The sequence below is a fragment of the Apostichopus japonicus genome, chromosome 14, assembly GCF_037975245.1.
Source record: "Apostichopus japonicus isolate 1M-3 chromosome 14, ASM3797524v1, whole genome shotgun sequence".
NCBI classification, from domain to species: domain Eukaryota; kingdom Metazoa; phylum Echinodermata; class Holothuroidea; order Aspidochirotida; family Stichopodidae; genus Apostichopus; species Apostichopus japonicus.
This window is the reverse complement of record NC_092574.1, coordinates 10,626,299-10,653,695: the sequence shown is the minus strand read 5'-3', so window position 1 is coordinate 10,653,695 and position 27,397 is coordinate 10,626,299. Positions and strand designations below refer to the sequence as shown.

Here is a 27,397-nt window from a genome sequence, read left to right as displayed (position 1 = left end):
CATGGCACCATCAATTTTCCATACCATGACCGTGAAAATATTTTGCTACGAGAGCCGGAACTTTTCGTCACTTGAAAACAAACCTCTTCACTCGGCCGTAAACAATCTTCGTCCGCTGCTCCTGGGAGGGATAAACTGATCTAAAATTGCCTCAATTTTACCCAATTTTTTAACCACATGTGCTTCCATTCATGTTCTTTAACATCCAAGCCACAAAAAAGCTCATCCTAATTGATAACATAGCAAAAAAGTTGTTCTCCTACTCCTAATTGGCACTTTTCCTGAAGGAGAACACTTGCCGTGGATTGATATAGACCCTAATAGGAGTATGCCACCTTAAGAGTTGATCTGAATGTCAGAGAAAATTTGTGTCTGCTTGGAGATGTGCTAGTTCTCCTGTTTCCTCCTATCCTCTGTTGCTTAAACTAGAGACATAATTGAAGCTAGTTGAAACTTTATTCATTTACAAACATCCTGAATTACGAATCACCATTGTTGTCTTTATAGTCAAGACTCCTTCCTCTGGGAGATTCAAGAGAAATATATCATTGGACAAGGAAGTGTTCATTTCTAGCAGACTTTCTGACTTGATTTCTACTATTACTACACTTATGACATGACATTTCCCAAACATGTACAGTATTGCTAATATTGTGGTAACCTGTGTTTGATAAACAAGGCCAGCAGGAGTGTTAAAGTTGAATTAGCTATAGAGAGTGCTAGTATACTAGTGATAAAGGTGACCGTTTCCTTGTTGCTTTCACGTCTTGTTTAACTTTGTCTGAGTTATTTAGGTTCCCAGTGCTTCAGTCGCATGTTCGATTTCCTTGGGAAATGTTAGGTGGGAATACTATATTACAGATTTGAAGGAAGATTAAACCTCAGATTTTATTGATACCTTTTTTTTTTAAGGAAGCTGGGTTTATCTGCAACCTGAATTTATTATACCTTGGCAATTCTGTACTGATATGTTTTAGATTCGCTTTGTTTAAATATACCGGTGAAAATATCAGTCTCATAAACATGCGTGGTGTGAAGTATTAAAGAGGTATGAAGGTAGTTTATACAAGTCATAAGTGTGTGTGTGAATATTAAAGCATTAAACACTGATATTAATAGTCATCAGTGTGTCCCCTACACATACTAAAAACATCAAATAATGAGAAGTATATTATATCAACCCACAAAGTATATAAACTCACTGCGACATATTTATCTAATTGAACACCCACCCACCCATCTCAGTATAATGTAGAGAGGATGAAAGCCTTTCGGGAAGTACTTTGAACAACAATTTTAGCGTGTTAAGCATTTGGCCGATAATTGAAGAATTGTGGACAATGGTTAATTCATAGTACATTTAAATAATACCAAGAATGGGAGATATGAGTTAATCATATTGTCTTGGCTTATTTCAATCTCTGAGTCTGCTTAGGTTCTGTGATGTTAGCAAGTATTTCGGTCTGAGGTGGGTGAAGGGTAGACCATTCTCATGCACTGAAGTCATGTGACAAGTGCACTCAGTCATGTGATAAGTGCACTTAGTCAGGTGATATGTGCACTCAATCAGGTGACAAGTGCACCCAGTCATGTGATAAGTGCACTCAATCAGGTGACAAGTGCACTCATTCAGGTGATATGTGCACTCAATCAGGTGACAAGTGTACTCAGTCAGTTGATATGTGCACTCAATCAGGTGACAAGTGCACCCAGTCATGTGATAAGTGCACTCAATCAGGTGACAAGTGCACTCATTCAGGTGATTATGCGCACTCAATCAGGTGACAAGTGCACTCAGTCAGGTGATATGTGCACTCAATCAGGTGACAAGTGTACTTAGTCAGGTGACAGTGTGCACATGTCATATGATAATTGAAATCTTCCAGCTGAACAAACATTAGATCAGAGAAGCGTGCTCCAACTGTGGTCTGACTTCATTGTGTCAAGTCAGTCTCCTAATACTGTTAGGTTCAGTTATATTTTTTGTCGTCCAAAGTTGTTATTTAACAGAATGTTGTTGATGTTGAGTAACTTACAGCAGAGATGTTTGTGTCTACAGCCTAGCTCCAACAAGGAGGTCCCCCTGGAGGATGAAGCCTGGTACCACGGCGCCCTGCCGAGACAAGAGACGGAGGAGCTGCTGAAACAGGAGGGAGACTTCATTGTCAGATTCAAGAGCGACGCCTCCGGCCAGTACGTGCTCTCCTGCAGGTCCGCCGATAAACAGAGGCACTTCCCGATCGTGAAACAAGACGATAGCATGGTCAGTCCATTGCGAGTTTTTAAACCTGCAGAGAGTTAACCTATCTATGACAGCAAATCAATCTTTGGACTTATTTTTGCTGATAGCTATTATTACAATAGTGCTTCTTTTTTTAATAATAGTATAATATATATATATTATATGTAATATATTAGCATAATAGCATAATATTTTTTAAATAAAAGCATGTAAAAACACCATGTAAAATACACATTTTGGTGTTACAATACCATCCTCTGTAGGCAGTGGTGGGGCCAGGGGTCCTCAAAGGCCCCCCTTCCACACATCTTGGTCCCCCTTCCCCTTCCTCCCTCACATTACAAAATTGAAATGGCATACTGTGTGTGTTTGATATGATATATCATTAAGCCTGACTTTTCTCCTCCACACAATTTTGTTTAATGTCTGAATGTTCTGGTTTTTAACAGTATCGATTGGAAGGAGGGAGTTTTTGGTCAATCCAGGAACTGGTGAACCATCACATGTCAACTCAAACACCGGTGACGAAAGCGTCCAATGCGATGATCAGAAATCCAATAAGTAAGGTCAAGGACGAGCACGACCTTCGACACAAGGACATCCTGCTGGACACCAAATTAGGACAGGTGAGTTTCATGAAAGACACAATGATTCAATCTTTTAAAGGGTGTGAAGACTCGTGCAAAAAAAGAAACGTCTAATGCCAGTAATCTGACCTAGTTTCGAATGAGGTGTAATAGAAGTGTTACACACCACCATCAATCCCAGCAAATACACATACAGCTTGCTACCGTCAGTAAATTAGACACTAGTGTACAGTCAGTACATACAGCTGCGGTCAATACCCACAGCACAGTGTACAAACGATACAGCGATGGACATCTCAGGTCCAGCTAAAGATAACAAGGTATCACTTTCATTTCTGTCTGCATTTTGTAGCGACACGAACAAAACGTCACTTGCAAGCAACAGAGAGTTAACTTTTTCAGATGGCAGCACGCTGTTTGGGGCGAGTCTTCATTGCCTTTAATGGTAATGAAAAGTTAATTGGTAGATGAGTTAATTTCACTGACATTTACCCACTTTGTACCAGTGACCCTGAAACCTTGTAATTTTTGTTTGGCCAATTGACTTGTATTTGAAGCTAACAGGGATGACCATGTGTGCACAACATGTGTCATGTTGTTTACTCCAGTCTATTCCTATCAACACAGTATGTGTGTGCACTAATGTTGAGTTATTTGGGGAGAATCTTACTGTTGGTACATGGGCTAACGTAAGATGTTAGCTGAATTCTAGTGTATACCCCTTCAGCTGTAGGCAATGAAAAATTACTGTTTTAAGGTTTATTAAGCCACTGGTTGCCTCTCATGTGACATATATTGTGAGCTCTCATGTGACATATCACATGACCTCTCATGTGCATCTCCTTGTCTATACTACTGCTGCATTCTTTATTTAAGGTGGAAAAAAAAGAAGAAAAAAAGTGGATTTTTATATGAATATCTTGTTAGAACTGTATTAATTACAACCCATATGGTTGTAACTCTTCTCTATTGCACCCCAAGTGAAATAAAATATTAAAAAATGAAAACGGGGATGGGGTGGGTGAGGGGTGGGTTTGTTGACTGCATTGTTCTTTTAGTTTCATAAGCATCCTTTTTCTTGTGTACATGCAGGGAAATTTTAGGTGACGTCCACAAAGTGACATTTAAGAATAAACCTGTCGCCGTCAAGACGTGCAAGGCCACAGTAGATGCTGCAACGAGAAGGAAGTTCCTCTCAGAGGCCTACATCCTCAGGAATTACAACCATCCCAACATCGTCAAACTTATCGGCGTGGCAACAGACAGACATCCAATCTACATCGTCATGGAGCTTGTACAAGGTCAAAAACCAGAAAAAAATGGATTTGACATCATTTCTTTTTTTCTGTGACAGCTATCAAATTAGTTAGATTAGGGGGTAAATTTTGCCTCTGATTCATTAGGGAATATGGTACATCATCAACATCTTATTGTATATGGATACCCTGCCACTGTGGTTAGTTGTATGGAGAAGTATTTTCTGGTCGCAAACAACGTGAAATTTTATCGAAGAGGAAAATGTTTCCTCACTGCTAGTTTAATAGCCCAACTCAAGATCTATGCACCTAACTGGAGATTTATTGGTTGATTGAATGCAACCTATTTTGACCGGCTTATAAATAATATAAATATCCTTATATTGTCCATATATATCCGTATATCATAAATATCCTTATAAATATCTCTCTAAATATACTGTGTCATTTTATAGAAATTGAAGGTTTGTACAGTGTATTTCTGATTACACATTTAGAGAAGATTGCAATTATATATAAGCTCTTTTATTAGTTTTTGGCTTGCTCTACACTGATGTGCAATATGTACCATGAACAGAGGAACTTCATTTGCGTACGTTTAGGCTTGTATCATAATTAATACACACAAAACAGACTAAACAACAATAGATTTATGAGATGAAATCAGTAAATTGTTTAAAAAGATTGATTTTACTGACTGATGTTTGCTTCTCTGTCACCTTTGCAGGAGGAGATCTTTTGAAGTTGCTTCGAGATGACAGCAAGACCTTGAGTGTCCCCGAGAAGATTAAAATGAGTGAAGACGCAGCATCAGGGATGGCTTACTTGGAGGGCAAAAGTTGTATTCACAGGTAAACTAGAAATTGTCCTGGGATTAATAAACATGTGTGTGGGTTTATGGATGTAGGCATGGGTATGCATGTATGTTAGTATGTATTTGTTGAGGAACAAACAAGAAGAACTCAGATAAGTAATCAGGACTCTTGTCTATTTGAAACTTTGTGTGATATCTGCTTTCAAAGGGAAAATGTCAAAACTGAATACTAAAGACAATTCTCGTTACTTAACCAAATAAGGAGAATGGGACATTCCCACTGCTTTTAAAAATAAGACATTTTGCTCTTGATGGTTGTAATTGTAGAATGCTGCCAGTAAATTGTAGTGATAAGTAACTTTCTGTTAACAGATAGAACCTCACCACCATCATGCAACCCCCCCCTCCCCACCTCACACCATTGATCTCCTATCCATCTACACGAATGTTAGAATAAACACTCTGTGGAACTGAAATGATGTTAACATTATCAAAAATGCGGCAACATTAAGGAATGAAACCTCAAGGTAGGGAGAAATTTTTTGGGAGGGGCCCAACAACGTGAGATGTCAAATGCTCTGTATATTACAGCAGATCTAGTAGATTGATATATGGTCACTGCCATGCTCCCACAGTATACCTCTGTAAAACTCATGGTCATGCTTTCACCTCATTGACAGAGACCTGGCAGCGAGGAATTGTCTGGTCGGCACGAAGAATATTCTGAAGATCAGCGATTTTGGAATGTCGAGAGAAGAAGAGGAATAGCAGATCGACAACAACAACATGAGACAGATACCAATCAAATGGACGGCCCCTGAGGCCATGAAATATGGTAAAGGTTGTGTATACATATGTCCAGGCACGTAGCCAAGGGGGGGCCAAGGGGGCGACCGCCCCCCCCTTGAGCATATTTTTTTTGTATATTTTTATGATATCCCTAGTAATTTCAAAATAGAAAATGCTTAAATGCAACTTACAAGGCCTGGGAAGTGCCATTTCCAGCGATCTGGGAGGCATTTTCGGCCAAAGTTTTCTTGTACGCTTCATGCCACTCGTGATGGCGCTACGCTAAGATAGTTTGCAGAGCCATATTTGGCTCTGATAGTTTGCCTACAGGTTCGCCCCTCCCTTGGCAAATTCCTGGCTACGCACCTGAGTATGGCAAAGAAGTGGTAAAAGCAGTTACTGTGGGTCTGTTTCAAAACCTGCGTGTTCAAAACCTTAGAGAGTGTTGTGGACGATTGGCTAAGGCGTGGGACTTGTGATCCAAGGATTGCTGGTTCGACTCCTGCCTAGTCCATTACGTTGTGTCCTTGGGCAAGATGCTTTATCTCAATTGCCTCTCTCCACCCAGAGGTTAAATGGGTACCTGTGAGGTAACTTGTCATTGGGCGCAGTATATAACTGCAGCCGCCTGGAGGGATTGTCTCTGGGACAGGTTATCATTGACCAGTGGTAACATATCTTTTTTAAAGTGCTTTGATACCTATTGCTGGTATTAGCGCTATATAAAAGTGAAATATTCTGTGGGTCTGTTTCAAAACCTGCGTGTTCAAAACCTTAGAGAGTGTTGTGGACGATTGGCTAAGGCGTGGGACTTGTGATCCAAGGATTGCTGGTTCGACTCCTGCCTAGTCCATTACGTTGTGTCCTTGGGCAAGATGCTTTATCTCAATTGCCTCTCTCCACCCAGAGGTTAAATGGGTACCTGTGAGGTAACTTGTCATTGGGCGCAGTATATAACTGCAGCCGCCTGGAGGGATTGTCTCTGGGACAGGTTATCATTGACCAGGGATAACTTATCTTCTGTAAAGTGCTTTGATACCTATTGCTGGTACAAGCGCTATATAAAAGTGAAATATTCTGTGGGTCTGTTTCAAAACCTGCGTGTTCAAAACCTTAGAGAGTGTTGTGGACGATTGGCTAAGAGGACGGACTTGTGATCCAAGGATTGCTGGTTCGACTCCTGCCTAGTCCATTACGTTGTGTCCTTGGGCAAGATGCTTTATCTCAATTGCCTCTCTCCACCCAGAGGTTAAATGGGTACCTGTGAGGTAACTTGTCATTGGGCGCAGTATGTAACTGCAGCCGCCTGGAGGGATTGTCTCTGGGACAGGTTATCATTGACCAGGGATAACTTATCTTCTGTAAAGTGCTTTGATACCAATTGCTGGTATAAGCGCTATATAAAAGTGAAATATTCTGTGGGTCTGTTTCAAAACCTGCGTGTTCAAAACCTTAGGGAGTGTTGTGGACGATTGGCTAAGGCGTGGGACTTGTGATCCAAGGATTGCTGGTTCGACTCCTGCCTAGTCCATTACCTTGTGTCCTTGGGCAAGATGCTTTATCTCAATTGCCTCTCTCCACCCAGGGGTTAAATGGGTACCTGTGAGGTAACTTGTCATTGGGCGCAGTATATAACTGCAGCCGCCTGGAGGGATTGTCTCTGGGACAGGTTATCATTGACCAGGGGTAACATATCTTCTGTAAAGTGCTTTGATACCTATTGCTGGTATAAGCGCTATATAAAAGTGAAATATTCTGTGGGTCTGTTTCAAAACCTGCGTGTTCAAAACCTTAGAGAGTGTTGTGGACGATTGGCTAAGAGGACGGACTTGTGATCCAAGGATTGCTGGTTCGACTCCTGCCTAGTCCATTACGTTGTGTCCTTGGGCAAGATGCTTTATCTCAATTGCCTCTCTCCACCCAGAGGTTAAATGGGTACCTGTGAGGTAACTTGTCATTGGGCGCAGTATATAACTGCAGCCGCCTGGAGGGATTGTCTCTGGGACAGGTTATCATTGACCAGGGATAACATATCTTCTGTAAAGTGCTTTGATACCTATTGCTGGTATAAGCGCTATATAAAAGTGAAATATTCTGTGGGTCTGTTTCAAAACCTGCGTGTTCAAAACCTTAGAGAGTGTTGTGGACGATTGGCTAAGGCGTGGGACTTGTGATCCAAGGATTGCTGGTTCGACTCCTGCCTAGTCCATTATGTTGTGTCCTTGGGCAAGATGCTTTATCTCAATTGCCTCTCTCCACCCAGGGGTTAAATGGGTACCTGTGAGGTAACTTGTCATTGGGCGCAGTATATAACTGCAGCCGCCTGGAGGGATTTTCTCTGGGACAGGTTATCATTGACCAGGGATAACATATCTTCTTTAAAGCGCTTTGATACCTATTGCTGGTATAAGCGCTATATAAAAGTGAAATATTCTGTGGGTCTGTTTTAAAACCTGCGTGTTCAAAACCTTAGAGAGTGTTGTGGACGATTGGCTAAGGCGTGGGACTTGTGATCCAAGGATTGCTGGTTCGACTCCTGCCTAGTCCATTACGTTGTGTCCTTGGGCAAGATGCTTTATCTCAATTGCCTCTCTCCACCCAGGGGTTAAATGGGTACCTGCTAGGTAACTTGTCATTGGGCGCAGTATATAACTGCAGCCGCCTGGAGGGATTGTCTCTGGGACAGGTTATCATTGACCAGGGATAACATATCTTCTTTAAAGCGCTTTGATACCTATTGCTGGTATAAAGCGCTATATAAAAGTGAAATATTCTGTGGGTCTGTTTTAAAACCTGCGTGTTCAAAACCTTAGAGAGTGTTGTGGACGATTGGCTAAGGCGTGGGACTTGTGATCCAAGGATTGCTGGTTCGACTCCTGCCTAGTCCATTACGTTGTGTCCTTGGGCAAGATGCTTTATCTCAATTGCCTCTCTCCACCCAGGGGTTAAATGGGTACCTGTGAGGTAACTTGTCATTGGGCGCAGTATATAACTGCAGCCGCCTGGAGGGATTTTCTCTGGGACAGGTTATCATTGACCAGGGATAACATATCTTCTTTAAAGCGCTTTGATACCTATTGCTGGTATAAAGCGCTATATAAAAGTGAAATATTCTGTGGGTCTGTTTCAAAACCTGCGTGTTCAAAACCTTAGAGAGTGTTGTGGACGATTGGCTAAGGCGTGGGACTTGTGATCCAAGGATTGCTGGTTCGACTCCTGCCTAGTCCATTACGTTGTGTCCTTGGGCAAGATGCTTTATCTCAATTGCCTCTCTCCACCCAGGGGTTAAATGGGTACCTGCTAGGTAACTTGTCATTGGGCGCAGTATATAACTGCAGCCGCCTGGAGGGATTGTCTCTGGTACAGGTTATCATTGACCAGGGATAACATATCTTCTGTAAAGTGCTTTGATACCTATTGCTGGTATAAGCGCTATATAAAAGTGAAATATTCTGTGGGTCTGTTTCAAAACCTGCGTGTTCAAAACCTTAGAGAGTGTTGTGGACGATTGGCTAAGGCGTGGGACTTGTGATCCAAGGATTGCTGGTTCGACTCCTGCCTAGTCCATTACGTTGTGTCCTTGGGCAAGATGCTTTATCTCAATTGCCTCTCTCCACCCAGGGGTTAAATGGGTACCTGTGAGGTAACTTGTCATTGGGCGCAGTATATACAGTAACTGCAGCCGCCTGGAGGGATTGTCTCTGGGACAGGTTATCATTGACCAGGGGTAACATATCCTCTGTAAAGCGCTTTGAGACCTATTGCTGGTATAAGCGCTATATATAAGTGAAATATTATTATTACTATTTTTTTTTTTTGGGGTAATAATAATTAACATTAGGGGCAATATAACGTCATCATCAAATGATGGCATGATTTTTATTAAGCAAGAGGAATTTGTGCTTTGTTGCTGAAAATTGAAAAAATTATGACAGGTTATGAAACCTTAAAATTTAGCAAAAATTAAACAGTTTAGAAACTAGGAATTCCCCCCCAAACTAGGGTCTGGTTTATTCTTGACTTAAAAGTGGGGTTCTATGAAATATTAAGCCTCACATTATGATATAGCTTTGAATAACACTGAATTTAATTGAACCCTTTGCATTTTTATAATCAACAGGGCATCCTATGCATCACTTTGGGAACAATTTAAAAATTTTGTGATTCTAGAAAAAAAATCATAACGACTAAAGACTTACAATAATTATATGGAAGGTATTAAAAAAGGACTATATATTAAGTCAGAGTGCTAAAATATTGATTTCAAAAGCTCAGATATACCTAACTTTAAATTGTTAAATTGGGACAAACAAGAAAGAAAGTTCTCAAATGCCAGTCAGAATGCTCAATATGGATTCCCAGAGCTCAAAAATATGCTTTTCTCTAAAAATTAAAATGTTAGTTTATGGAACTTAGAGCCTCTAAATATTAAAATGATTTTGAAATGTTTTGTAATAACTTCATTCAAATTAGGAATTGATTATATCGTTGTTGCTTAATTCAGAAAGACATCCTCTATCTGATGCATTATTGTGGAAAAACTTAGAACCTCATTATTTTTGCCCAAAAAGTAAAACATATTTATAAGGTTTTAGCCTTAAAAAATTGTTAAATTTGGACATACAGAAATAGAAAGTTCTCAAATGCCAGTCAGGATGCTCATTATGGATTCCTAGAGCTCAGAAATATGTTTTTCTTCTGAAATGTGTTAGTTTATGGAACTTAAAGCCTCTAAATATTTAAATGATTTTTAAAATGTTTTATTACATCTCTTTCAAATTTGGAATTGATTATATCATTGATGCCTAATTTAGAAGGACACCCTCTATATGATGCATAATTGTGGAAAAACCTAAAAGGTCAATAGTTTTGGCAAAAATTAAAACAAAATTATAATGTTTTAGCCTTACAAAATTGTTAAATTTGAACAAACAGATATAGAAAGTTCTCAAATGCCAGTCAGGATGCTCATTATGGATTCCTAGAGCTCAGAAATATGCTTTTCTTCTGAAATGTGTTAGTCTATGGAACTTAAAGCATGATTTTTAAAATGTTTTGTTATAACTTCTTTTAAATTAGGAATTGATTATATCATTGTTGCTTAATTTAGAAGGACCCCCTCTATCTTATGTATCATTGTGGTAAAACTTAAAATGGTCATGATTTTTGGCAAAATATTAAACAAAATTATAAGGTTTTAGCCCTACAAAATTGTTAAAATTTGGACAAAAAAAAGGTTCTCAAATGCCAGTCAGAATGCTCATTATAGATTCCCATAGCTCAGAAATATCCTTCTCTCTGAAGTTAAAATGTGTTAGTCTATGTATTTTTATGCTTATTGAAATGATTTTCAAAATGTTTTATTATAACTTCTTTCAAATTAGGAATTGGTGATATCATTGTTGCTTAATTCAGAAGGACACCTTCTATCTAATGCATAATTGTTGGTAAACTTAAAAAGGTCATGATTTTTGGCCAAAAAATTGTAAGGTTTTAGCACTACAAAATTGTTAAATTTGGACAAACAAAAGTAGAAAGTTCTCAAATGCCAGTCAGGATGCTCACTATAGATTCCCAGAGCTCAGAAATATGCTTCTCTCTGAAGTTAAAATGTGTTAGTCTATGTATTTTTATGCTTATTAAAATGATTTTCAAAATGTTTAATCATAACTTCTTTCACATTGGGAATGTATGATATCACTGTTGCTTAATTCAAAAGGACACCCTCTATCTAATGCATATGTGTAGAAAGAACTTAAAAGGTCATGATTTTGGCCAAAAAAAATTAAACTCATAAGGTTTATAGCCATACAAATTCATTAAATTTGGACCAAAAAAAAAGTTCTCAAATGCCAGTCAGGATGCTCATTATAGATTCACAGAGCTCAGAAATATGCTTCTCTCTGAAGTTAAAATGTGTTAGTCTATGGATTTTTATGCTTATTGAAATGATTTTTAAAATGTTTCATTATAACTTCTTTCACATTGGGAATGTATGATATTATTGTTGCTTAATTTAGAAGGACATCCTCTATCTAATGCATATGTGTGGAAAGAACTAAAAAAGTCATGGTTTTGGCCGCAAAAAAAAAGACTTGTAAAGTTTACAACGCCTTACAAAACTGTTAAATTTTGGGCAAAAAAGAAAGTTCTCAAATGCCAGTCAGGATGCTCATTATGGATTCCCAGAGCTCAAAAATATGCTATTCTCTGAAGTTAAAAGTGGTAGTGTATGGATTTTTATACTTATTAAAATGATTTTCAAAATGTTTCTAAAAATTCCTTTCACATTGGGAATGTTTTATATCATATTGCTTCCTTCAGAAGGACACCTTCCATCTAATGCATCACCGTGGAAAGAATTAAACTGTTCATGATATCTAAATTGGGGCCAAAAACTCAACAAGTTCTCCAATGCCACTCAGGATGCCCATTACGGAACCAGAGCTTGGAAACATACTTTTCTCTGAAGTTAAAAGTGGTAGTGTATGGAATTTCATGCTTATTAAATGATTTTCAAAATGTTTCATAATTACTTCTTGGGAGTGTATTTTATCATTGTTGCTTTATACAGAAGGACACCCTCCATCCTATGCATTATTGTGGAAAAACTTAAAGGTCATGATTGTGGCCACAAAAAAAAAAAACTTGTAAGGCTTACAAGGCCTTACAAAACTGTTAAATTTGGGACAAAAAAAAAAGTTCTCAAATGCCAGTCAGGATGCTCATTATGGATTCCCAGAGCTCAAAAATATGCTATTCTCTGAAGTTAAAAGTGGTAAGTGAATGGATTTTTATGCTTATTAAAATGATTTTCAAAATGTTTCTAAAAATTCCTTTCACATTGGGAATGTTTTATATCATATTGCTTCCTTCAGAAGAACACCTTCCATCTAATGCATCACCGTGGAAGAATTAAACTGTTCATGATATCTAAATTGGGGCCAAACACTCAACAAGTTCTCCAATGCCACTCAGGATGCCCATTACGGAACCAGAGCTTGGAAACATACTTTCTCTGAAGTTAAAAGTGGTAGTGTATGGATTTTTATGCTTATTAAAATGATTTTCAAAATGTTTCATAATTACTTCTTTCACATTGGGAATGTATTATATCATTGTTGCTTACTTTAGGAGGGACAGCCTTTGTCACTTACGCATCATTGTGGAAAGAATGAAAATGGTCATGATATTTTGTTTTGGTGGAAAATTTAAAAATTCGTAAGGCGATATGAATAGTCTTACTAAATCAATTAACTTGAACAAACAAAATGTTCTCAAATGCCAGTCAGGATGCTCATTACCAATTCCCCGAGCTTGGAAACGTACTTTTCTCTGAAGGTTAAAAGTGGTAATGTTTGGATTTTTATGCTTATTAAAATGATTTTCAAAATGTTTTTCATAACTTCTGTTACATTGGGAATGAATTATATCATTGGTGCTGAATTTAGGAGGACACCCTAAATCATATGCATATATTTGTGGAACAACTTAAAAGGTCATGATTTTGGTAAAAAGTAAAACAAAAATCATTAAGCTTTAGCATTACAAAACATTAAATTGGGACAAATATAAAAAGGTTCTCATATGCCAGTCAGGATGCTCATTATGGATTCCCAGAGACCAGAAATTTGCTTTTCTCTGAAGTAAAAAGTGTTAGTCTATGGAACTTAAAGCCTCTAAATATTTAAAATGATTTTTAACATGTTTGATTATAACTTCTTTCAAATTTGGAATTGATTGTATCCATTGTTGCCTAACACAGAAGGAAACCCTCCATTTCATGCGTAATTGTGGAAAAAAATTAAATGGTTATGACTTTGGCCAAAAATGATAAAAATCATAAGGTTTTAGCCTTACAAAATTATTAAATTTGGACCAAAACGAAAGTTTTCAAATGCAGAAACATGTATTGAGTTAAAATGAAAAGATAAAATGAGTGTGTCCAAAAACAAATTGAATCACAAGGCTATTGCCCATTACATAATAAATAATTGGGATCAAATCATTTTAGAAACAGGTCATTATTTTGGCAAATAATAAAAAATCATCATAAGGCAAACAAAATAAGGTATTTATAAGCATGTACAATATCATTATAGTTCAAACAAAATATGAAAGTTCTAAAATAGATTCACAGAGCCCAGAAATGATCTTTTCTCTGAAAGTTAACCTTCTAAACATTAAAGTGATTTTCCCCAAGAAATGTCTATAACTTCTTTCAAGGTAGGAACTAATATAATTCAGAATGACAACTTCCAATCTAGGTATAATATTAGAAAGAATTAAAAATAGGTCACGATTGTAGCCACAGAAAGAAAAATGGAGTTAAAGGTGGTAGTCTTTAGAAGTTTTACCCTCTAAACATTAAAGTGATTTTACAAAAAAATGGCTATAACTTCTATCAATGTGGGAACAGATCATATTACTTAATTCAGAAGTAATAATAACTCAGAAGTAATAAGTACTCAGACGTAATAAGTCAGAAGTAATAATTCAGAAGTAATAATAACTTAAATCAGAATGACAACTTCCAATCTAGGTATAATATTAGAAAGAATTAAAAAAAGGTCAGAATTTTAGCCACAGAAAAAATGGAGTTTTAACCCTCTTAAGATGCCACTTTTAGCTTCAGAGAAAAGCATAAAATTCTTGGTGCTGAGAATCTAACTTGAATGATTTTGTGTTATATGAAATTATTTTGATAATTAGGGACTACCACTAAAATAAATGCAAACCAGGGCTCTAGGAATCCATAAAAAGCATCCAGACCTGATAATTGAGAATAAAAGACATTCTATGCATAATTTTGGAAAGAATTATTTTTGCTAAAGAATTAAAAAAAAAAGTCATAGGCTATATATGGCCCTACAAAACTTTCAATTTGACAGAAGTTTTCAAATGCCATTGTTGCTTTTTGCTGAAGGACACCCTCCATCCTATGCGTAATTTTGGAAAGGCCTTAAAAGGTCATGATTGTTTTCAAATATTATCAAAAATCATTCAATCATTCAATTTGGACAGAAGTCAGGATACTCATAATGGCATCTCAAAGCTCAGAAATGTGCATAAAATGATTTTCAAAATTTGTCATAATAATTTCTTTCAAATTTGGATTGTATTATATGATTGTTGCTTAATTCAGAAAGACACACACCATCCTATGCATCATTGTGGAAATACTTAAAAAGGTCATGGTTTAGCTAAAGAAAATCATAACTTAGTTAATTTAAATTTAACTTAAATTTAATTTTACAAACTTATTTAATTTGGACCAAATAACAATGCCAGTCAGGATGCTCATTATGGATTCTCAGAGCTAGGCCTCTTATAGTATAAAATAATTTTATGGTTTTAGAGTAACAAAACTGTTAAAGTTGGACAAACAAAAATAGAAAGTTCTGATGTAAAAGTGTTAGTCTATGGAACCAAAAGCCTCTAAATATTACAATGATTTTTTAAAATGTTATATTATAATTTCTTTCAAATTAGGAATTGATATAATTGTTGCTTAATTCAGAAGGATACCCTCAACTTAAAAGTTAATTTTTTTGCGCCAAAAAATAAAACAAAATTATAAGGTTTCAGCCTACAAAACTGTTAAATATGGACCCAAAAAAATAGAAAGTTCTCAAATGCCAGTCAGGATGTTCATTATGGATTCCAAGTTAAATAGTTAGTCTATGGAACTTAGAGCCGCTAAATATTAAAATGATTTTTAAAATGTTTTGTTATAACTTCTTTCAAATTAGGAATTTATTATATCATTGTTGCTTGTGGAAAAAACAGGAAGGCATGATTTGCCACAAAAAAATCATTAGGTTTCAGCCATGCAAAAATCATTAAATTGGGACAAACAACAAAGGTTCTCAAATGCCATTCAGGATGCTCATTATAAATTCCCAGAGCTCAGAAACATGCTTTATACTGAAACTAATAGTTGAAGTCTATGGACTGTTAAACCTCTAAATATTAAAATAATTATCAGAATGTTTCATTTCACTTCCTTTCAAATTGAGAATGTAGCATATTATTTGAACTTAATGCAGTAGGACAACTTCCATCCTAACCATAATTTTGGAAAGAATTAAAAAAGTCTGTGATTTTAACCAAAAGCTAAAACAAAAAAATCATCAGTCAATAATATTAATAATAATAAGTAATATTTTAAGCGCATAATCAGCAACACTGCTCAAAGCGCTTTGCAAATGTAAAACCTAAAAACAAATAGTAACAAAAACTTAAATATTAAATATATAGAACCAATAAGGCATAAAATGTAAAAGCCCAACAATATAAAAAACACTCGTACTAAACGATAATAAAAAAAATACAACCTGAACGCATACAGTCCAAAACAATTTCAGAAGTATGTAAATAGTAAAATAATTTTAAAAACTTAACAAAATGCACAAAAGATTAAATCATAGTCTATGTTTATAAATATAAATAAGTGTGAGAAACAATAGCACAGTAAGACAATTATTGTAAAAGCCTAAAACAGATAGTAATAAACACCAAATGCTAAAAAAAAACACAAATTACTGCATAGTAAAGCATATTTCTGAGCTCTGTATGAAAACATAGGGAGCATCCTGACTGTCAATTGAGAACTAATTGGGTGTCTTTCTTAATTCAGCAATAATGATATTCTCTCTATAGTTTGACTAAAAGTTACAAGGACCCACTTTGAGAATCATTTTATGGTATAAATTCCATAGACTGCCACTAAACTTCATAGAAGAGTAAACTTGAGCTCTTGGAATCAATTATAACCATCCTGACTGGCATTTGAGAACTTTTGTTCTCCAAATTCACTAAATTTGCAGCCGTATGGCCCACATCATGACCTATTTAATTCTTTCCACACATGTGCATTAGATAGAGGGTGTCGTTCTTATTAAGCAGCAATGATATTATTCTTAATTTGAGAGAATTTATAAATGAAACATTTTGAAAATCATTTTAATAGGCTAAATATTCCAAAGATTACCACTTTTAACTTTAGAGAGAAGCATATCTGGGCTCTTGGAACATTAATGAGCATCCCGACTGGCATTTGAGAACTTTTTTATGTCTGAATTTGATGAGTTTGTATGGCTAAAGCCTTGATTTTTGGGGGAGGGGGAGAGGGGGGTCAAAAATCATGACCTTTTGAATTCTTTCCACACATATGCATTGTATAGAGGGTGTCCTTCTTATAAAGCAACAATGATATAATTCATTCTCAGTTTGAGAGAATTTATAATGAAACATTTTGAGAATCATTTTAATATGCTAAAAATTCCATATGCTACCACTTATAACTTCAGAGAGAAGCATATCTGGGCTCTTGAGCATCCTGACTGGCATTTGAGAACTTTTTTTGTCTGAATTTATTGAGTTTGTATGGCCAAAGCCTTACATTGGGGAGGGGGGAGGTAAAAATCATGACCCTTTTAGTTCTTTCCACACATATGCATTGGATGGAGGGTGTCCTTCTGATTAAGCAACAATGATATTATTCATTCTCAATTTGAGAGAATTTATAATGAAACATTTTGAGAATCATTTTAATATGCTAAAAATTCCATAAACTACCACTTTTAACTTCAGAGAGAAGCATAACTGGGCTCTGGGAATCCATAATGAGCATCCTGACTGGCATTTGAGAACTTTTTTTTGTCTGAATTTAATGATTTTGTATGGCCAAAGCCTTACTTTGGGGAGGTAAAAATCATGACCCTTTTAGTTCTTTCCACACATATGCATTGGATGGAGGGTGTCCCTCTGATTAAGCAACAATGATATTATTCATTCTCAATTTGAGAGAATTTATAATGAAACATTTTGAGAATCATTTTAATATGCTAAAAATTCCATAAACTACCACTTTTAACTTCAGAGAGAAGCATATCTGGGCTCTGGGAATCCATAATGAGCATCCTGACTGGCATTTGAGAACTTTTTTTTGTCTGAATTTAATGATTTTGTATGGCCAAAGCCTTACTTTGGGGAGGGGGGGAGGTAAAAATCATGACCCTTTTAGTTCTTTCCACACATATGCATTGGATGGAGGGTGTCCTTCTTATTAAGCAACAATGATATTATTCATTCTCAACTTAAGAGAATTTATAATGAAACATTTTGAGAATCATTTTAATAGGCTAAAAATTCCATAAACTACCACTTTTAACTTCAGAGAGAAGCATATCTGGGCTCTGGGAATCCATAATGAGCATCCTGACTGGTATTTGAGAACTTTTTTTTTTGTTTCCAAAATTTAATGATTTTGTATAGCTTATAGCCTTATGAGTTTTTTTGGGGGGCCAAAATCATGACCTTTATAGTTCTTACCATGCATATGCATTAGATAGAGGGTGTCCTTCTTATAAAGCAACAGTGATATTATTCATTCTCAATTTGAGAATTTATAATGAAACATTTTGAGAATCATTTTAATAGGCTAAAAATTTCATAGACTTCCACTTTTAACTTCAGAGACAAGCATATCTGGGCTCTGGGAATCCATAATGAGTATCCTGACTGGCATTTGAGAACTTTTTTTTTTTGTTTCCAAAATTTAATGATTTTGTATGGTTATAGCCTTACGAGTTTGTTTTTTTTGGGCCAAAATCATGACCTTTATAGTTCTTACCATGCATATGCATTAGATAGAGGGTGTCCTTCTTATAAAGCAACAGTGATATTATTCATTCTCAATTTGAGAGAATTTATAATGAAAAATTTTGAGAATCATTTTAATAGGCTAAAAATTTCATAAACTACCACTTTTAACTTCAGAGAGAAGCATATCTGGTCTCTTGGTATCCATAATGAGCATCCCGACTGGCATTTGAGAACTTTTTTTTTTTGGTCAAAATTTTGGGGATTTTGTATGGCTTACAGCCTTATCAATTCTCTTTGTTTTTTTTTTGGCCAATTTTTTTTAGTTTTTTCTACACTGTATAGAGGGTGTCCTTCTTATTAAGCAATAATGAGATTATTCGTTCTCAATTTAAAGAAAGTACAAAGACACATTTAAAAATCATTTTATTAGTGTTCCATAGACTGACACTTACCTTCATTGAAGAGTATACCCGAGCTCTTGGAATCCATAATGAGCATCCTGACTGGCATTTGAGAACATTTTTTTTTCTTTCAAAATTTAATGATTTTGTCTGGCCAAAGCATTAAGATTTTATTTCTCATTTTTGGCCAAAATCAGAACACTCACAATTTGAAATAAAGCACAAGGAAACATTTTGAAAATCGTTTTATTATGTGAAACACTTACAATCCCAAACCCTGCCACTTCATTGAAGAGTTTACCTGAGCCCTTGGAATCCATAATGAGCATCTTGATTGGCATCTTAGAATTTGTTTTGTCCAAATTCATTGATAATGTATTTCTTCACCCCACATCCTCCCCCCCCCCAGGCCCCCAATTTGAAAAATAAGAATAATTTGTTAAAAACAGTTGACACATCATACTGTAGCTCTAGGAATCAATAATCAAATATATAAATGAAAACATCATAAGGCTCAGCTATAGTCCTGTTGAATTCCAACCAATCAGTTTTAATTAATCTTATCTAATCAATGGTCTAATCAATCTCTCCTACAGTGAATATATTAGTGATTCTTATTTTGATATTTTTATAATTTTCTTGACATACAAACTAGTAGGCCGGGTTGTCAGATGGGCAACCAGTCAAAATCCGTAAAAAATTTGCCCCTAGCTTACATCGTAGCATGAAACATCAACAGAGAGGTACTAGCATTCAAATCTTGTTCAGATTACATATTGAATTGATTGCATATATAATAAAATATATATATATATATATAAATATGTGTTTTAGACTCTTCCATTCAACGTGAGACTTGCATCATCTATCTCCTCACGAATCAACCCGTTCTGCTTGTCCTCTCTCTATCCTCTTTCAGGAAGATACACGTCGCTCTCTGATGTCTGGAGTTATGGAGTACTCCTCTGGGAGATATTCTCCAGAGGTAGCACTCTGTACCCCGGCATGAATAACAACGAGGCCAGAGAGAAAATAGAGGGCGGTAAGTACTGAAAAACAATGAGAGAGGAATATGAAGTCACCTTAACCTTACCCTCCCCCTTTAAGGAAAATAAGAATATTGGCCAGATGAACTGGAAAATAATAGTACTCACTGTATACAATTAAAATAAAAAGATGATATATAATAGATAACAAAAGTTACACCAGGTGGTCCTCAGTTGGTTACTATAGTTACACAAGAAAGCCACAGTAGGTATAATAGAGGGTTTCCAAAGCTGTACCAGACAGTTAATGAATTATTCTTTGGGGGAGTGGAGGGGGGGGTTAATTTTTTTAAAGCTGTAACTGCTTCCATATTTTCGTCCTCAAGAAAAATGCCACCTTAATTTACGTTAGATACACTAACTACTGCTAGTTACATATATATATGAATGATACAAATGATGTAGAAAAAAGTCTGACATTCTGGAAATATGCCTAAAATGTCTCGTTATTGACCACTACCATAGCGACCGTTAGATGCCTGTGCCAGTTTGTTGTTGTCATGGTTATAAGCCTATCTTCTCCTCAATTTCAGGCTATCGGATGAACCAGTCTCCGGAATGTCCAGATGCCGTCTGGGAATGGATCCAGGCCTGCTGGAGGAAAGAACCAGAGGACGGACCAAACTTTTCAGAAATCAAGACAGCGATGAAGAAGATACATAAAATATTTAAATAGAATGTAATCTCTTTGTAAAAAATACAATTATTTCAACATCCAATAGTGTGAGATTCAGTCTGATACAACTCAAGGGTACAGAGGTGAAAAGCCACCATCTTTACAAATCTATTGCCAATGTTTTGCTCAGGAAACATCCCAGAAATATGGCCGCCGATAACGTGAATCCTAAAGAATGTGATTGAGAATGTTTCATGTTAGCCGGTGTTTCCTGGTGAGGAAGAGAATGGATTATATGGGTTGCATGGTTCCCCTATCAAACACTGGATTCTTGGAACGATTGGAATCGATAACAGATTCAAAATGGATTATACATAGCATGGCATTTACCTACGTTAAGTTTGTTCAGGACAGTACTCATCCAATCATCGTAGAATGCAGTCTTGTTAAGAAATGATCTATTTACAAATATTTGTCACCCTGTAGAGTTAATTGTCATTTATACAGTTTGAAACAGTTTTGATTAAGTAAGTGTACCTAAGTAAGTGTACCTAAATTCCAACTGATATACATTAATGGTAATTCTCGTTAACTATTTTGTCGTGGGATGACACCAGGTCTTTTATTTAAAGGTGAGATGTTGTTCATTGTCACATTGTGACGGCCATTAGCATATTTACCACAGTTACCCTGATATAGTTGATGGCAAAGTAAATTTGATCAGTGAAACAACATATATCTTTGTGTTCCAACTCTTTTTTTTCTGTATCAGGAAATTTCAAATACTTCTTATAAATTAATTGGCAACAAAAAAGTTTGATCAATAACATCAAGGGAAATATATCCAATGAGTTTTTAGCCATGTTGGAGACACAAGCTGCTTCTTTGGTATTTGCTTTTGCAGTATTTGCTTTGCAAGAAAAGTTTGTATCACACTATTGGACCATTTGCAGGCAAAAAGCTGGATTATTGATTTGAAACTATTGAAAAAATTTGAAGAAAAAAAGATGAAAATGAGGTTCATATGCAAAAGTTAATATTGATTGTCCCAATGTGCACAAAACATATTGATTGTTCAACATATTGAAATTCATACAGGCAGAGCTTCGTTAGTGGATTAATAACATGAATTCAATTTTCATAATGAATAATACAGTTGTAATATTGTCTTGCAACGTAACAACAATAGATAATAGAAAATAGAAAACACATACTGCTAAATGGTTACTCATTACAATGGGGTCTATTAAATAGCTCATTGCTGGATAATTACACGTACTGCTAAATGGTCACTAATTTCAATGGGTCTATGACATAACTCATTGCTGGATCATTACATGTACTGCTAAATGGTCACTAATTACAATTAGTTCGTAAAACTAGGTCATTGATTTGTATTAAATCCAAAATAGTTTTGGATCGAGTGCTCATTAAGATGGCTATTTTTTTTCAGCATTTGGAAAAGAAATGCATTTTCTTTATATTCATTTAAGGTTAATGGGCGATTCATGTTCTCCCCCAAAATTAAAAATCAATGTGTTACACATAATAACTTTTTCATTTCTGATATCTCATCATAATTTTGCAATATTTATATGTATCCCAGAATTGCTTGGAGGACTTTTGTCTCCTTTTCTGCCATTGTAGATATTTTTTTTATTTACACAGGAATAGTTTGTATTACATTTTACAGACCAACATTCATAAAGTTTTTTTTTCTTTTGTGTTACAAAGTTAGTATTTTTTACCTCTTAGACTACATTACACACTTTGTGTTTTACTTTCTGTTCTTCAATGGTAACAAATTTGTTGTATCAGAAAAAGAGTTCCTTGTATTTTCACTTCCTTCTAAGTGTGTTTCAAAAAAACTTTATAAAAACTGCGCACGAAACAAAAATGTATATATGCCATAAGAAGACATGAAGTTTCATTCTTAACAAGAATTAACACAAGCAGAACTGGAGGAAATGTATAAAAATGAGTTCTAAGGCCATGTATAATTTTGAACAATAATGCAACAGGTTAGCTACATATTTGTATCAATGATTTCTGTATTGGGGTAGGGGGGGCGTTTACCTCGTAAACAAACCAATTCATTTTACCCTATATGAATAGGACTTACAACAGGAAAGGAATAAATTGCTTTCAACCAAAAACAACAACTTTCTTGGAACAATTACAGAAGCTTTATGCGTTTAATTGTAAATTTAATCAAGCCGACAGTGGTTAAAGTGGTTAACAAATCCATTAATCTTCAATATTTAACACTCAGATACTTTTCATATTTTAAGCACAGAAATCACATGGATCTTGTTTGAAATTGTTCCACTTGGAATACATTATTTGAGGTTAAAGTTGTCTAAGTGAAATTAATGGCCTTCAGTTGCATGGGATTTTAGTATCTTGACAGGGCCTAAAAGAAAATTGAACTTTTCCTCAAAATGCTCCTTTAAACATCTGGATATGAGCAAGGTGCAATATGATGTATGTTATGTTCAAGATCTCAAACAATAGCAAGATTTTTTGGGGGGTTTTTGTACATTTTTGTCATTTTTATGTTTTAAACAGTGTTCTGTTTTTTTCTGGAAGAGGGAAATCTTAACTTCCAGATATATATTATTTTGCAATCCCATGTTATTATTATCAAAAGTAAAGTTTTTGGTTCCTTGCTTTTTGCAAAGCAAGGAACCTATGCGTTCAACTTGGCGTGTGTGTGTATGTGTGTGTGTGTGTGTGTGTGTGTGTATGTGTGTGTGTGTGTATGTGACGCTTGGCTTGTGTACACGATATCTCAATAAGGAAATGATGTATCATCATCAAACTTGTTGGGTGGATAGCCCATAGTAAGAGGAAGATCCCTATTTTTTTTGGTGCCCGCAAAGGTCACCAAAGGTCAGTTAGATGCCAAAAACCAATATATTAAAAACAGCAATAACTCCCATTGACAGGGTCCCACATGATTGATATTTTGGGAGTAGTTGTGAATGGGGTAAGGGATCGTTTTCAAACATAACGGTAATGTGATCCAAGGTCAACAAAGGTCAATTAATGATAAAAAACTAGTATTTTTGCGATAACTTGAGAACGAAATGTCCGTTAGAGTTGGGAGTTGCTTCAGTGTTATCCAATTGTCGACCCGCATCTGGGTGACCCTTGACCTCAATTTGACCTCTGGTGACCTTTACGTGTTTTTGGGGATTTTTACAGTTTTGATGCTATTTTCAGATGTCAAAGGTACCTTCTGATCATAAATGTCAATAGGTTGACCCCGTGTGACCTTTATGTGCGAAGATATATGGGGTCAAAGTTTTTCGGTCGGAGTTAGGATGGCTGTACAGACTTGTCGTTTTGTTTTTTGGAATCAGGAGATTAAACTACATCTGAAACCAAGGTCAAAGGTCAAATTAGAAAAAATGTGCTTATTTTGGGAGGAAACGAGCAAAAAAGAAAATGTTAGGTTTTGATGCTAGATTTGGATATCAAAGGTACCTTCCGATCAAAAATGTCAATTGGTTGACCTTCGTGTGACCTTCGTGTGCGAAGTTATACGAGGTCAAAGTTAATTTTCAGACATTTAATGCAACAACTCCCAGTTCCAAGGTGTGACATGCTTGATATTTTTGGACAAGTTGCAATTGGTATAGGGGAATATTTTCAAACTTAACGGTCATGTGATCCGAGGTCACCAAAGGTCAATTAATGTTAAAAAACTAGTATTTTGGGGGTAGAAAATGGGCAAAGAAAAAAATGTTTGAATTTGTATAGTTTGATTCTCTATTTAGGTCTCATCAATCAAAAATGTCAATAAGTTGACCCAAGGTGACCTTTGTGTGTTAAGTTATATGAGGTCAAAGTTAATTTTCAGACATTTAGTGTAATAACTCCCAGTGCCAAGGTGTTGCACAGTTGATATTTTGAGACAAGTTGCAAATGGTATAGGGGAATATTTTCAAACTTAACGGTCATGTGATCCGAGGTCACCAAAGGTCAATTAATGATAAAAAACTAATATTTTTGCAATAATTTGAGAACAAATTGTCTGTTAGGGTTGGGAGTTGCTTCAATGTAATCCAATTGTCGACCCGCATCTGGGTGACCCTTGACCTCAATTTGACCTCTGGTGACCTTTTTGTGTTTTGTGGATTTTTACAGTTTTGATGCTATTTTCAGATGTTAAAGGTACCTTCTGATCAAAAATGTCAATGGGTTGACCCCCGTGTGACCTTCGTGTGCGAAGTTATATGAGGTCAAAGTTAATTTTCAGACATTTAATGCAATAACTCCCAGTTCCAAGGTGCGACAAGGCTGATTTTTTTAGAGAAGTTGCAAAAGGTATAGGGAAATATTTTCAAACTTAACGGTCATGTGATACAAGGTCACCAAAAGTCAACTAATAATAAAAAACTAGTATTTTTGCGATCACTTGAGAACAAATTGTCCGTTAGGGTTGGGAGTTGCTTCAATGTAATCCAATTGTCGACCCGCATCTGGGTGACCCTTGACCTCAATTTGACCTTTGGTGACCTTTTCGTGTTTTGTGGATTTTTACAGTTTCGATGCTATTTTCAGATGTCAAAGGTACCTTCTGATCACAAATGTCAACGGGTTGACCACTGTGTGACCTTCGTGTGCGAAGTTATATGAGGTCAAAGTTAATTTTCAGACATTTAATGCAATAACTCCCAGTTCCAAGGTGTTACAAGGTTCATTTTTTTGGAAAAGTTGCAAATGGTATAGGAGAATATTTTCAAACTTAGCGGTCATGTGATCCAACGTCACCAAAGGTCAGCTAATGATAAAAAAGTAGTATTTTGGGGGGAGAAATTGGGCACAGAAAAAATGTTTGAATTTTGACAGTCATGCTCTATTTAGGTCTCACCGATCAAAAATGTCAATTGGTTGACCTCTGGGTGACCTTTGTGTGTGAAGTTATGTATACAAGTTCAAAGTTAATTTTTAGACATTTAATGCAATTAAATCTCAATGTCAAGGTGTGACATGGTTGATATTTTGGGACAAGTTGTGAATGGGGTGGTGGAACATTTTGAAACTTAAAGGTCATGCCATCTGAGGTCACCAATGTTATCATATCTGTTGACACGCTTGTAGGTCTGTTATATTTCTTACATTTTCGACGCCATATTTAGATCTCAAAAGTGCCTTTTCATCAAAAATCCGATCACATTTTGTGATCACAAAAGTGTTGGCTACAGTGTTGGTTACTTTATGGGAACATGTAGGACCACCATAACTTGGACTATTTGAGCCCAATCTTGCTTGATAATATTATGTGTATTGTCATATACCCTAAGCAAGGAACCACAGTGCCCTTGGGTTCTTGTTAATAATTATTTTTCTACAAAAATGTGTGAAATAGTTCTTTTTTTTTGAGGAAGAAATCACAGAGATGGGCTTTTAACTATTTACTTCCAAGTTTATCCAATCATGCAACATATTTAGAATATTTCCCTCTTAATCTGTTTATGTAGATAACAAAGGTTACTAGATGAGTGAATAGTGAGTGGGGGTGGGGAGGTGGTAGACGAGGATTGATGGGTGAAAATAGGGACATTCGGTGCCAGGGACCAAAATTTGTAATATTTCATACAATGCATTATATCGTTTTGTAATATTTGATTTCAACATTATTAAAGGAAAATAAACTTGAGAAATATAAGATCATACATTCCTTTGTTATCATTTACTTACAGTTACATCTTTTATTTATTGTTTTTAGAAGAGAAAGATTATTCACAATAAATGGTTCTAAAAGTTTTGAGCAACAGAAAAATTATTTGAGGAATGAAGCAAAGAGCATTAGTGACCATTATTTAATTTCTAGCAGATTTGGTGGTTAAGCAGATGTTCTAGAAGGTTGTTATAAATTCATTTATTTCTGTACACAAATCTTGCTTATATTTCATTGCATATTTTCTAATTTCTACCACATCATGTTTGGCCACTATTAGCTTGTAAATAGTTTACCAAGTATTGACAACTTCCATTACAATTTGTAAATTAACCTCACAGTTTAGCAAGACTCTAAAAGTTTAGTAGCAAGTAGTTTTAGCTATTTTGCGGTAAAGTATATATTTTATCTTACAGATTCTCAAGGTTATGTACCTTACAATTAATCCCATGAAAGGTGATATTATAAACATTGCTTCAAATTATAATTTTTATAATTCTCTGGGTCTTTGTTTAGGGTTCAAATTCCTGGTAGGTCTAGAACAGTTCAAAAGTGTTCATATTTTTAATAATTTCCACAAATTCTCATGTTCCAAATAGCAAAATATTTGAAGCTTTGGGCAGTTTCCTTCATGCCTATTTTTTGGTTTTACTTAAGACTTCCAGTGGGATGGCTAATTAGTCTCTACCAAATAGAGCAACTTGTATCTTCATACTGAATCCTAATTCTCAGTCTTCTCTTGAAAACAAAGACTGTGGATTCAGTCTAGGCCTACAAACCTTGACATGCCTTATGTACACCCCCCCATGAGAGTACCATACACCCCCCATGAGAGTACCATGCTGAAGTCATCCCTCTAGTGATTACACCAGGGAGTTGTTACGTTCCATAACAACTCCCTGATAACACCACTTGCTAGCCGGTTTGGACAAACAGAAATTACTTCACAGTTGGAACAAAACAATGACCTTGTTTAGACTCAAGTAACCAATGAGGTCATTTGATAAAAATTTCACTAGTGTTGTAATAATATATAAATCATGAAAGAAAGAAAACAGAGTTCTCGTATTTTACTGACCTGTAATGTATGTGCGAAGGAGTTCTTGAAAGTCTCAAGCATCAAAGGAGTTTTGTGCTCTGCTGCCACAGCACATATTTGTCTTCTTCATAGTCACATGCATAGCTAAGTATCAGTACTGTATGACAAGTACTGAACTCCAGGGAAGACATGAAGGTGATATTAGTATAAACTAACACAAAGGTTAAATTAAAAAAATGTTATGAAATGTGTCAAACCAAATAAATAGTTGCAATTGAATAATGAGGTTACGACAACATCCAAGGTTTC

At 35.8% G+C, this 27,397-nt stretch overlaps 1 pseudogene; it reads left to right on the top strand.

The window, feature by feature from the left end:
• Positions 1-2,745: 2,745 nt before the first annotated feature.
• Positions 2,746-26,037, top strand: LOC139980069 (tyrosine-protein kinase Fer-like; annotated as a pseudogene).
• The last annotated feature ends 1,360 nt before the right edge of the window (positions 26,038-27,397 follow it).